The 14,291-nt window shown below is 42.6% G+C and overlaps 1 long non-coding RNA gene across 1 annotated transcript; it reads right to left on the bottom strand.

The window, feature by feature from the left end:
• Positions 1-228: 228 nt before the first annotated feature.
• On the bottom strand, positions 229-13,465 carry LOC118944727. Its single transcript, XR_005040018.1, has 3 exons — positions 13,000-13,465; positions 657-783; positions 229-505 (listed from the first exon to the last, which is right to left on the bottom strand). It is a non-coding gene; the product is annotated as an uncharacterized LOC118944727 (long non-coding RNA).
• Positions 13,466-14,291: the final 826 nt, after the last annotated feature.

Raw genomic sequence — 14,291 nt, 5'->3', positions numbered from 1 at the left:
ACATTGCCTTTAAAAGCTGTATTGTCTACAAGCGCGATCCGATTGGATCCCGGTCAAGGCTGGCGCAGTACTGGCTTGGCTCAGTTTGTCTCCCCTCAGTAGAGTGAAAAAGGGATGAGTGAGGTAGCTAAAACCAAGTCTCTATCATGACATATGACATGCAAGTGTTGACAAGTCAGTAGCATGTAAGAATGCTTTACGAAAACAATCTTTATATGCACTGTTTCCATTCAAGATAGTTTTCATTGTTGCAACACAACTTGTTTAATTGATCCTATTGATGTTTAATATTTATGTAATTCACAAGTGATGCATCTGTTTAATGTAGCCCTGAAACACAAGATCTTTAATGTGATAAAAAATACCTTTGGGGGCCATTTGTAGCGAAGTACAATATAATGTTTTGCATTGTATACGTCCTCACACTGAAACAAAACTAGTGAAGATGAATCCTCTCTGGGTTCTCTTGAGCCTCTGGTAAAATCATCCTCTGTTCTCTCCATACCTGAAAGGAAAGGAACAGTAGTTTAACCATTTGGACTCCGTGTCAGCGATATGCTCTGATACTTGTCTCGACTAGAGTGTCCGTCCTGGGTAGTGGACAGTAGAGTGTGTCTGAACTGAGTATCTGGTCCGTGGACTAGCGAGCGTCTGACCTGAGTAGCTGCTCTCTGGATGGAGTGTCTGAGGGAGAGTTTGTTGATGTCTTCGGAATAGACTCATATCACCGTGGCGACAGGGACACCGCTGTCTTTATCACGTACAGGTCTTTATTGTAAAGACCTGTCAAAGAAACAACAGAATGGACACCAAGGGTGCGTTCAATTCATTGACCACATCGGGGCATACAGTTCTTCAACAGTCAGGTGTATTTGCTCCCGTTTGGTAGGTGTGGCCTGATTTTAATATAGGTGTGACCATTTGTTAGTTGGATTTATCTGTTAATTGAATGATGAGAATATTCTGCCCTGAAACATGGAATTGATTAGAATGTATACAATCATAATCAATATGTGTAGTCCTAGTCAGAATTATGCTAAAACAATATAGCTAATGTTTATCTTTATGGTATTTTAAACACAGACTGTCTGAGCTCGGTGCCGGCCTGACTAGAGATTTGGGAGAGAACGGGGAGTACGTCTCGAGGACAAGGTCTCCCTAATCTCTATCGGCTGGTTAGTGTGAATGTGTGTGCGTATGGTGGGGTGAATGTGTGTGCGTGAGAAGTCATTATAAAATGAATTGTTTTGTATTCTTGACTTTAGAACGTTCCCGTGAATAAACTTTGACTATTTTAGCTGGGCCTCTGTTTTAATTTCTATCTGTATCCTACAAATCCTGATATAGCAGACTGAGTAGTTGAATTGAATTGGTTCATGAACATGAGAACATAATTCTCGTAACACCATTTGAAACCACAAAACTCATGCAGCACTCCGTAGGGACATAATCGCAATCTGGGTGACCATAATCAACATTCTTCAACTGGTTGTCCAGTTTCTTTTGTTTTATCTAACTTAGTGTTTCCCAATCCTGGTCCTGGGAACCCAAGGGGGTACACATTTTTGTTTCTGCCCTAGTGTAACCGGTGTGAAATGGCTAGCTAGTTAGCGGTGCGCACTAGTAGCGTTTTCATCGGTGACGTCACTCTCTCTGAAACCTTAAAGTAGTTGTTTCCCTTGCTCTGCAAGTGCCGTGGATTTTGTGGAGCGATAGGTATTGATGCTTCATGGGAGGCAGTTGTGTTGCGAGGGACCGAGGCAAGACTGTTACATTGATGCTGTTGACCCGGATCACTCAGTTGGGCTCTGCCCAGCTGCTGGGGTTGCTGCGGTCAAAGGTGTCACTGGTGTAATATGGCTAGTTGCGGAGGTGATTAGTTGAATCAAGTGTGATAGTGCTAGTGTAGCTGAGGATCTGTGAAATTCACTCCTCAGAATGAAGTGTTGCCCCTTGCACCATTAAAGTCTGCAATTTAACCACAGTCATTGTATAATTTTAAATCCGAAGTGTTGAAGCATTCTGGTCCAGAAAGTAAGTTTGACCAATTCTAACATGGGCCAACCTATGCAACGTTTAATTCAAATCAAAATGGTACTGGTACTTTCTGTCCTCCACTGCCAAGATTTCGATATAGTACTCACTACCAACGTTGATTTAATTCTTTTTTTTGATCAGTTGTGTGTGCAGTTGTGGCCAAACGTTTTGAGAATGACACAGATATTAATTTTCAGTTAGTCTGCTCCCTCAGTTTGTATGATGGCAATTTGCATATACTCCAGAATGATCAGATGAATTGCAATTAATTGCCAAGTCCCTCTTTGCCATGCAAATGAACTGAATCCCCCCCCAAAAAAACATTTCCACTGCATTTCAGCCCTGCCACAAAAGGACCAGCTGACATGTCAGTAATTCTCTCGTTTAACACAGGTGTGAGTGTTGACGAGGACAAGGCTGGAGATTACTCTGCCATGCTTATTGAGTTCGAATAACAGACTGGAAGCTTCAAAAGGAGGGTGGTGCTTGGAATCATTGTTCTTCCTCTGTCAATCATGGTTACCTGCAAGGAAACACATGCCGTCATCATTGCTTTGCACAAAAAGGGCTTCACAGGCAAGGATATTGCTGCCAGTAAGATTGCACCTAAATCAACCATTTATCAGATCATCAAGAACTTCAAGGAGAGCGGTTCAATTGTTGTGAAGAAGGCTTCAGGGCGCCCAAGAAAGTCCAGCAAGTGCCAGTACCGCCTCTTAAAGTTGATTCAGCTGAGGGATCGGGGCACCACCAGTATAGAGCTTTCTCAGGAATGGCAGCAGGCAGGTGTGAGTGCATCTGCACGCACAGTGAGGCAAAGACTTTTGGAGGATGGCCTGATGTCAAGAAGGGCAGCAAAGAAGCCACTTCTCTCCAGGAAAAACATCAGGGACAGACTGATATTCTGCAAAATGTACAGGGATTGGACTGCTGAGGACTGGGGTAAAGTCATTTTCTCTGAATCCCCTTTCCGATTGTTTGGTGCATCCGGAAAAAAATATTGTCCGGAGAAGACAATGTGAGCGCTACCATCAGTCCTGTGTCATGCCAACAGTAAAGCATCCTGAGCCCATTCATGTGTGTGGTTGCTTCTCAGCCAAGGGAGTGGGCTCACTCACAATTTTGCCTAAGAACACATCCATGAATAAAGAATGGTACCAACACATCCTCCCAGAGCAACTTCTCCCAACCATCCAGGAACAGTTTGGTGACGAACAATGCCTTTTCCAGCATGATGGAGCACCTTGCCATAAGGCAAAAGTGATAACTAAGTGGCTCGGGGAACAAAACATAGATATTTTGGGTCCATGGCCAGGAAACTCCCCAGACCTTAATCCCATTGAGAACTTGTGGTCCTCAAGAGGCGGGTGGACAAACAAAACCCACAAATTCTGACAAACTCCAAGCATTGATTATGCAAGAATGGGCTGCCATCAGTCAGGATGTGGCCCAGAAGTTAATTGACAGCATGCCAGGGCAGATTGCAGAGGTCTTGAAAAAGAAGGGTCAACACTGCAAATATTGACTCTTTGCATCAACTTCATGTAATTGTCAATAAAAGCCTTTGACACTTATGAAATGCTTGTAATTATACTTCAGCATTCCATAGTAACATCTGACAAGAGTATCTAAAGACACTGAAGCAGAAAACTTTGTGGAAATTGATATTTGTGTCATTCTCAAAACTTTTGGCCACGACTGTACTGTTAACGTTTACGGGGCATGTTGAATCCCAACGAATCAATCCTGGATGCCTACGTTGCAAAGTAGAAAAAGAGCAGAGACGGACATGGCTAGCGGAGGAGCTGAAGAACTGGAGAAGCCTCCCGCTTCATTTAAGTCTCATGTATGGGAGCATTTTGGCTTCCCTGTCAAATATGATGTCTGAACAAGGGTGGTGGACAACACCATTACGGTGTGTAGGCATTGTGCCACAAGAAAGCTGTATGATCATGCAAATACATCGAGCATGGCCACACATTTAAATCGTCATCACCCTGGTGTGTCAGTGACGGGAGCCAACTCAGCCAAAAGACGACAACTTCTCACCGCAGCATTTGCCAGATCTTTATGAACAGGAAAATATCTAAATTGTCGCCGAATTATCCAAGGCATCCTCTGTTGCCCTCACCACAGATGGGTGGGCCTCCAGGACAACGGAAACCACAAAGGAGTGGGAAATGCGAAGTCCGGTACTACAGACACGTCCCGTGCTACAGGCACACATCTGGGGCAGGTACTGCTAGGAGCAGTAGCAGAGTGGAAGCTAGAGAGGCCCAATAGCAATATCCCAACCACCACAGATAATGCCAAGAACCAAGTAAATGCAGTGATATAAGCTGGACTGGGGCCACAGAAAGCTTGCTTTGCACATGTGATCAATTTAGCATCCCAAAGGGGAATCTCAGTGAACCAGATGGAACCGCCTCCTTGGGGGCATTACGAAGGTTCATTCCTTTGTCCACCGAAGCACAACAGCTGCTCATGTGCTTAAGACCAAGCAGGAAATGTTACAGCTACCGACCCACAAGCTCATGCACGATGTCACAACAAGATGGAACTCCACTTATGACATGTTGGAGCGCCATCTTGAGCAGCAGGCAGCTGTATGCTCTGCACTGACAGACAAGACCCTGGAAAAACATAAAGCCAACGTCACCTTGTCTGATGATGACGCGAAAGTGGCAGAGGAGGTCCTCCAGGTGCTCAAACCCCTCGAACCGGTTACAACCCTATTGAGCACTGAAACTGCACTGTCTGTGTCCTGTGATCCCACCTCTGAAAACAAGGATTCTACAATCCATGGCCCCAAGTGAGGAGGACTGCACCATCACCAGGTACCCCCCTGATGTACAGGACTACCTTCATAGAGCTACTGCACTGGATCCAAGGCTCAAGTCCCTGTCTGTTGACGTCCCTGTCTCACCTAGACCCTGCCCTACACCGGAGGACATGCAATGATCTCACCACTGAGATTGTGGCCACTGAAAAGGTTAAAAAAAAAAAAAAAACGAGGGAATTACTTAAATAATAAATATACTGCCGTCTAATCTTAGTCTATACTATTGCTATTACAATCATCCATTTTTTATTTGGAATAATAATGGCTTTTATTAAATGTTATTGCCACAATTATACTTATCTGAAATGTGAAAATAAATCATTAGTTAGTTTAATATATCAAGTAATTTTTTTCTGCAGGGTCAAGCCACAGAGCCGACAGGAGCAGACTATGTAGACATCCTCATCTTTTTGAAGAATAATTTGAAGTTATAAGCTAAATAATAAATGGAAAGCAAAGTTATATTGGTCTGCCTTTTTTTATTCTGATCCAAAAAAATGATCCGATCCGTGACTCAAAACCTTGATCCGAACCGTTAGTTTTGTGATCTGTTGCACCATCACTGGAAAGTGTCATGTGTTCAATACATAAAAGGAAACCACTATCTTCAAGAAGAGATCCTAAGAAACACTTTGAACACTGAAAATCACCAATGGTAAACATGGATATTCTGCTCCTCCGAATGGTCTGGTATGTTGTCAAAAAGAGGAGTTTCTGAACTGTAATGCATGAAAAACGCTCATAAGATGTCCTGAGACTCCTGAGTACATTTTCAAATAAAAATATTACTTTTTGGTTAAGTATAGTCACTGTAAATATTTGTGACATATGTGACATCGGGCATTAAGTGATGCAAACCACACATTTGCATAGATTTGGTTGTAAATCAAAATCATGTCAAAATGTTATTTGGGGTTTCCTTGGGCAGTCCTAATCACTGCTTAATTTGCAATGCAAGGAAAACTAGGTCCTGGTTTCTAAGGGTTAACAATCATCAAATCTTGATACCTTTCGTTTAATGGTATCAAACCATTCCATTTGTGCTGTTCCAGCCATTATTATGAGCCGTCCTCCTCTTAGTAGCCTCCACTGGATTATAATTTTTTTCAGACAGTCCAAATGATGAATGTTCATCTAACCTGCTTGAGCACACTTGTTTCATATCTGCAGCGTCGCACTATGCCCTCACTCCACGCAACGCCCATCCTCCTCTGCTCTTTCTCATCTATCTGTCCATTTATGAAGTTGTTCAGGTATTATTCTGTGCACACAGCTTAAAAGATTGTGGGAGGCAATTGAAGCGGCCCATATTTCTGGATAAAAATACACAAAATAAGGACTGTCATAGCTGAGCAAACATCAACTATCATCCCACATATCACTGACTGGCTCAATTATCTGCACTTGTTCACTTCCCTTCACTGATTTGAAAGGAAGTGATTGGTATAGGAAATATGGTCGAAAGTCCCTGGATCTGTCCCAAAAATCTCCTTTCTCCAGAAGTGTGCACTACTCTGTTCACTACTTCCTACCAATCTAAAAGCATTGGATTGTTGATGCATGGGGTAGTGGGAGCTCCCATTATATTTTTTTAACATTAATTTCCTTTCCGTGAAGGGAAGTGAACAAGTGCACTCTTGGGGAGGAATGGGAGATAATTGGGACATAGCCCCTCTAGCCCATGCCTCCACCAAGACAATGATTTTAGATTTGAGGGAAGTAGTGAACAAATGTACACTTCAGGAAAAACAATATATTATTGGGACAAACACTGTTGGTCTTTGGTGCCTTGGTCCTTGATGAGGAAGTCTAGTACTCTGGGAAATTTCCCCATGGACAATCTGTGGTTGGGGGCAGCTCACACATACATTGCTGTGATGAACTATTGGAAGGCCTCTTGTATCATGGCTAGTCTATGAATAAATATATATGCATTATCAATCATTATCTTTAATGAATGCATTAGGGCAAGGTTTCCTTTCTCTGGTGCTGGCTAGCTACTGGATGTGTAGGCCTTTTTTCGATCCAAATTTTTGCAATCAGAGTGCAGTATACAGTTGAAGTCGGAAGTTTACATACACTTATGTTAGAGTCATTAAAACTCGTTTTTAAACCACTCCACAAATTTCTTGTTAACAAACTATAGTTTTGACAAGTTGGTTAGGACATCTACTTTGTGCATGATACAAGTCATTTTTTGCAACAAATGTTTACAGATTATTTCACTTATAATTCCATGTAATACAATTCCAGTGGGTCAGAAGTTTACATACACTAAATTGACTGTGCCTTTAAACAGCTTGGAAAATTCCAGAAAATTATGTCATGGCTTTAGAAGATTCTGATAGGCTAATTGACATATTTGAGTCAATTGGAGGTGTACCTGTGGAGGTATTTCAAGGCCTACCTTCAAACTCAGTGCCTCATTGCTTGACATCATGGGAAAATCAAAGAAATCAGCCAAGACCTCAGAAAAGAATTGTAGACCTCTGCAATTCTGGTTCAACCTTGGGAGCAATTTCCAAATGCCTGAAGGTACCACGTTCATCTGTACAAACAATAGTATGCAAGTATAAACACCATGGGACCACGCAGCTGTCAGACTGCCCAGGAAGGAGATGCGTTCTGTCTCCTAGAGATTAACGTACTTTGATGCGAAAAGTGAAAATCAGTCCCAGAACAACAGCAAGGGACCTTGTGAAGATGCTAGAGGAAACAGGTAGAAAAGTATCTATATCCACAGTAAAATTAGTCCTATATCGACATAACCTGAAAGGCCGCTCAGCAAGGAAGAAGCCCCTGCTCCACAACCGCCATAAAAAAGCCAGACTATGGTTTTCAACTGCACATGGGGACAAAGATGGTACTTTTTGAAAAAAATTCTCATTATGTTTGCAGGAAAAATGGGGAGACTTGTGAGCCGAAGAACACCATCTCAACCGTGAAGCACCGGGGTGGCAGCATCATGTTGTGGGGGTGCTTTGCTGCAGGGGGGACTGGTGCACTTCACAAAATAGATGGCATCACGAGACTTCACAAAATAGATGACATCATGAGGAGGGAACATTATGTGATTATATTGAAGCAACATCTCAAGACATCAGTCAGGAAGTTAAAGCTTGGTCGCAAATGGGTCTTCCAAATGGACAATGACCCCAATTATACTTCCAAAGTTGTGGCAAAATGGCTTAAGGACAACAAAGTCAAGGTATTGGAGTCGCCATCCCAAAGCCCACAAAGCCCCTACAAACCTGACTCAGTTACACCAGCTCTGTCAGGAGGAATGGGCCAAAATTCACCCAACTTATTGTGGGAAGATTGTGGAAGGCTACGTGAATCGTTCGACCCAAGTTAAACAATTTAAAGGCAAATACTACCAAATACCAATTGAGTGTATGTAAACTTATGACCCACTGGGAATGTGATGAAAGAAATAAAAGCTGAAGTAAATCATTCTCTATACTATTATTCTGACATTTCACATTCTTAAAATAAAGTGGTGATCCTAACTGACCTAAAACAGGACATTTTTACGAGGAATAAATGTCAGGGATTGTGAAAAACTGAGTTTAAATGTATTTGGTTAAGGTGTATGTAAACTTCCGACCAATGCCATGTCATGATTAGATACACACATCTCTTTCATAAGTTCTGTAAACAATAAAAGCAAATGTACCAACATAGAAGAAACACGATGATTACATATAATGTGGCCTTATTATGCCTACTCTGATGTGTCCTCTCCAATTGAGTGAAACAAATCAAATTGTATTTGTCACATGCACTGAATACAACTGGTATAGACTTTCCCATCAAAGGAAGGCCAAAATGACAATCAAGGACAACAACCACCCGAGCCACTGCCTGTTCACCTCGCTACCATTCAGAAGGTAAGGTCAGTACCGATGCATCAAAGCTGGGACTGAGAGATTGAGAAACAGCTTCTATATCAAGGCCATCAGACTGTTAAACAGTCATCACTAACACAGAGAGGCTGCGGCCTACATACAGACTCAAATCATTGGCCATTTTAATAAATGGATCACTTGTCACTTTAAATAATGCCACTTAAATGATGTTTATATATCTTACATTACTCATCTTATATGCATATACTGTATCTTATACCATCTTTTGCATCTTGCCTATGCCGCTCGGTCATCGCTCATCCATATATTTATATGTACAGACGTGGCCAAAAGTTTTGAGAATGACACAAATATAAATTTTCACAAAGTTTGCTGCTTCAGTGTCTTTAAATACTCTTGTCATATGTTACTATGGAATACTGAAGTATAATTACAAGCATTTCACAAGTGTCAAAGGCTTTTATTGACAATTACATAAAGTTGATGCAAAGAGTCAATATTTGCAGTGTTGACCCTTCTTTTTCAAGACCTCTGCAATCCACCCTGGCATGCTGTCAATTAACTTCTGGGCCACATCCTGACTGATGGCAGCCCATTCTTGCATAATCAATGCTTGGAGTTTGTCAGAATTTGTGGGTTTTGTTTGTCCACCCGCCTCTTGAGGATTGACCACAAGTTCTCAATGGGATTAAGGTCTGGGGAGTTTCCTGGCCATGGACCCAAAATATCTATGTTTTGTTCCCCGAGCTACTTAGTTATCACTTTTGCCTTATGGCAAGGTGCTCCATCATGCTGGAAAAGGCATTGTTCGTCACCAAACTGTTCCTGGATGGTTGGGAGAAGTTGCTCTGGGAGGATGTGTTGGTACCATTCTTTATTCATGGCAGGGTTCTTAGGCAAAATTGCGAGTGAACCCATTCCCTTGGCTGAGAAGCAACCCCACACATGAATGGTCTCAGGATGCTTTACTGTTGGCATGACACAGGACTGATGGTAGCGCTCACCTTGTCTTCTCCGGACAAGCTTTTTTTCCGGATGCCCCAAACAATCGGAAAGGGGATTCGTCAGTGACAATGACTTTACCCCAGTCCTCAGCAGTCCAATCCCTGTACCTGTTGCAGAATATCAGTCTGTCCCTGATGTTTTTCCTGGAGAGAAGTTGCTGCTCTCTTCTTTGCTGCTCTTCTTGACACCAGGCCATCCTCCAAAAGTCTTTGCCTCACTGTGTGTGCAGATGCACTCACACCTGCCTGCTGCCATTCCTGAGCAAGCTCTGTACTGGTGGTGCCCCGATCCCGCAGCTGAATCAACTTTAGGAGACGGTACTGGCACTTGCTGGACTTTCTTGGGTGCCCTGAAGCCTTCTTCACAACAATTGAACCGCTCTCCTTGAAGTTCTTGATAATCCGATAAATGGTTGATTTAGGTGCAATCTTACTGGCAGCAATATCCTATTGTGCAAAGCAATGATGACGGCACGTGTTTCCTTGCAGGTAACCATGTTTGACATAGGAAGAACAATGATTCCAAGCACCACCCTCCTTTTGAAGCTTCCAGTCTGTTATTCGAACTCAATCAGCATGACAGAGTGATCTCCATCCTTGTCCTCGTCAACACTCACACCTGTGTTAACGAGAGAATCACTGACATGATGTCAGCTGGTCCTTTTGTGGCAGGGCTGAAATGCAGTGGAAATGTTTTGGGGGGGATTTAGTTCATTTACATGGCAAGAGGGACTTTAATTGCAATTGAATTGCAATTCATCGGATCACTCTTCATAACATTCTGGAGTATATGCAAAATGCCATCATACAAACTAAGGCAGCAGACTTTGTGAAAATTCATATTTGTGTCATTCTCAAAACTTTTGGCCACGACTGTACATATTCTTATTCTATCCCTTTAGATTTGTGTGTATTAGGAAGTTGTGGAATTGTTAGATTACTTGTTAGATATTACTGCAACGTCGGAACTAGAAGCACAAGCATTCCGCTACACTCGCAGTAACATCTGCTAAACATTTGTATGTGACTAATAGGATTTGATTTGAAATGCTTGCTGAAGAGCCCTTCCCAACAATGCAGAGTTAAAAAATGTAATTGTAACTTGAGGAATAAAATAAAATCCACAAGTAGTGATCTATTTACAGGGAGTACCAGTACCAGAATAATGTGCAGAGGTAAGAGGTATTTTATGTACAGGCCTATAGGGAGGAGGTCAGAGAACTGGCAGTGTGGTGCCAGGACAACAACCTCTCCCTCAACGTGAGCAAGACAAAGGAGCTGATCATGGACTACAGGAAACGGTGGGCCGAACAGGCCCCCATTAACATCGACGTGGCTGTAGTGGAGCGGGTCGAGAGTTTCAAGTTCCTTGGTATCCACATCACCAACGAACTATCATGGTCCAAACATCCCAAGACAGTCGTGAAGAGGGCACGACAAAACTTTTTCCCCCTCAGGAGACTGTGACGATTTGGCATGGGCCCCCGTATCCTCAAAAGGTTCCACAGTTGCACCATCTAGAGCATCCTGACCGGTCGCATCACCACCTGGTATTGCAACTGCTCGGCATCTGACCGTAAGGCCCTACAGAGGGTAGTGCGAACGGCCCATCACTGGGGCCAAGCTTCCTGCCACCCAAGCGGTACCGGAGCACCAAGTCTAGGACCAAAAGGCTCCTCAACAGCTTCTACTCCCAAGCCGTTAGACCTCGGAACAATTCATTAAAATGATTACCTCAACTAGCACTGACTCGGTACAGGTGCCCCCTGTACATAGCCTCGTTATTGTTATTATCTTTGTGTTACTTTTTATTTTACCCTACTTAGTAAATATTTTCTTCTTTATGAACTGCATTGTTGGTAAAGGGCTTGTAAAGTAAGCATTTCATGGTAAAATCTACACTTGTTGTATTCGGTGCATGTTGCTTTCCTTCAATTGACGAATTGCCTGGGCCAGCGGTTCCATGTATAATAAGAATAGCAAAGGCGAAATTTGATCGCTTGTCTGATGCTTCTGGTGAACAGAGAGTAGATATGGCTAGTTATAACCATGGCTGAGGAATTGGCATATAGTATTTTAAATAATATTAATGAAATTGGAGCCAATTCCCATATGTTCCAAGACAGAGCAAAGATATGACCATTCTAGTCAATCAAAAAAAAATGATTCTGTATCGAGAGATAATACAGTGTGTGGTGGCAGGGTAGCCTAGTGGTTAGCGCGTTGGACTAGTAACCGGAAGGTTGCAAGTTCAAACCCCCGAGCTGACAAGGTACAAATCTGTCATTCTGCCCCTGAACAGGCAGTTAACCCACTGTTCCTGGGCCGTCATTGAAAACACGAATTTGTTCTTAACTGACTTGCCTAGTTAAATAAAGGTAAATAAAAAAATACAGTCCATGAAGATGTTGTTTCTGATTATGCATCGAAGACAGCTCAGAAGCTGTCTGGTGGTTCCCCAATGCCTCCATTAGCCCAAGAGAGTTGAGACCATATTTGAACCTGTTATGGTTTAGAGACGGTATGTATATTTAAAAAAATAAGTGATAAGGACAATATAGTGATGTGTATTGATTTAGGGGGGTGGACCGATTCAAAATACTTATGTTAGGGGAGGCAAGAACTAGTACTTCACATATTTATGACAGAGTTTATGACAGAGCTCCCTTGTACAAATTGTTGAGCCACCAATTCAACCACACCATCACTGTCCTCCATTGTCTTGACAACAATCCTTTTCAGCCCCAGTAGGCTCAGCCAGTCCGATTCCTCCAATTTGTTATTCACCTCTGATAGGTCCTCTGCTTTTTTGATCTTGACAGGCAATCAAGAATTTTAAACACAGCAAAAGAAACCATACATGTAAAAAATGCTATATTGTTTCCTGTTGCTGTTAGGGAGGATATCAAACGGACATTTTCCAAATGTGCTCTCAGAGTAGTGTGGCTCACCTCCTCCAAACTGAGTGTAGGTGCAGGCTTCCCACACACTGCTGCGAAGTCGCTCAGAGAAGAAGTGTGGCCCAACCCCTCCATGGACTACACACACACTGATCATTTTCCCAATGGTTTTATACAGGCCTTTGTGATGCTAAAAAGACCATTTCAAATGTGTGCCAGCTTTATTATCCCTATGAAATATCGCCCTGGAGAAAGTACCCGAAAAAGCCTCTTCACTAATTGTTTTGGCTTAATTTCTGTATTTTACATGAAAATCAGACCTTAATACAGGTAAAAAGAAGGCTTACCATGAACATCAAGGTACAGCCGTTTCGCTCCTTCCGGACCATCGAAGATGGCCGAGTCTCTGATGTCCCCCATGAGGAGCCTGTAATACTCCCTGGAGGGACCCCTTGGACTCAACATACACGAATGCAACATCCATCTTAGCCCCTGCATTCAAGTTTATGCGTTGAAACGCATACAGGCTACTGTTTAGGACGTTGCCCCTGTGGACATTTATCACGTCGACGATGGGGCAGTTGTCCTGGTCCACTCGGCTCTATAGCGAACGTAAAAGGTAATTTATGTCCGTTCTAGAGGGGGGGAGCTCATTCAAAATGTATGACAAATCGAATAAGGATTGATCCTAAGGGAAAATACTCTGACATTAAGGTTTTAAATACTACAATTTGTTTATAAACAAATGGAGATGAGGGGGGTGAAGGTGAGGGAGAAGGAGAAAGTGAGTTAGAACGTGAGGGGTGAAAATAATAAAAGAGCTGCTGGATGGTAGGGTCAGCGATCAGGCAAACCCTCATATTTATCAGCCGGTTTCTCCCTGTTTGCCGCCTTTGGACTCCAGCATTATGCTGTCTCTTGAATGATTTAAATCTGACAGGTGCAAACGTTATAAAAAGTTACACTAATGACACAGCATAATCGACGCCGCCCATACTCGCACACCCCACGGTAGCTGCTGCTATAGTTAGCCATACCTAGCTAGTTAGTGTAGTTCAGTCCAGTCCTATGACCCTCCATGTTCAAGCGATATTTGAAGAAAAAGTCAACGAAAACATTAAACAACATAACAGCAATGTAAAGGCCTAGTTTACTCGAACGGACATACTGTTAAATAACAAACGATAACATGGCTAAATAGGCTAACAATAGAAAGGGGGGAGCGTTACATTAACGTTAGGTAGCTGTGCCAGTTAATGTTGACTTTTGCCAGGTATTACCAACCAGAATTAATCTTACCTTTGAACCACCTGATCCTCCTGGGGTAGTTGTAAAGGTGGTTGTCCTTGGTTGGCAAAACTTTAAAAGCCGTCTCATGTTTTCAAGGTTCGACACAACTTATTAGTTTGTTGGTGATTATGATTGAAAATGTTTTTCACATGGCTGGCTTCACATGCACCTTATTTGTTATTGGCCAATATTTGCATATTGTTATTTGACGTGTATCTTTTTTGACACATAAAGACCCAAACGGCGTTCCATACACTTAACCAGCATGGCTACTACAGCATTCTGCAGTGATATGCCATCCCATCTGATTTGCATACTATTGTTTGTTTTTCAACAGGACAATGACCCA

This window comes from Oncorhynchus mykiss, chromosome 27 (assembly GCF_013265735.2).
Source record: "Oncorhynchus mykiss isolate Arlee chromosome 27, USDA_OmykA_1.1, whole genome shotgun sequence".
NCBI classification, from domain to species: domain Eukaryota; kingdom Metazoa; phylum Chordata; class Actinopteri; order Salmoniformes; family Salmonidae; genus Oncorhynchus; species Oncorhynchus mykiss.
Note: the sequence above shows the minus strand (reverse complement) of the source record. Positions and strands in the feature narration are given on the sequence as shown.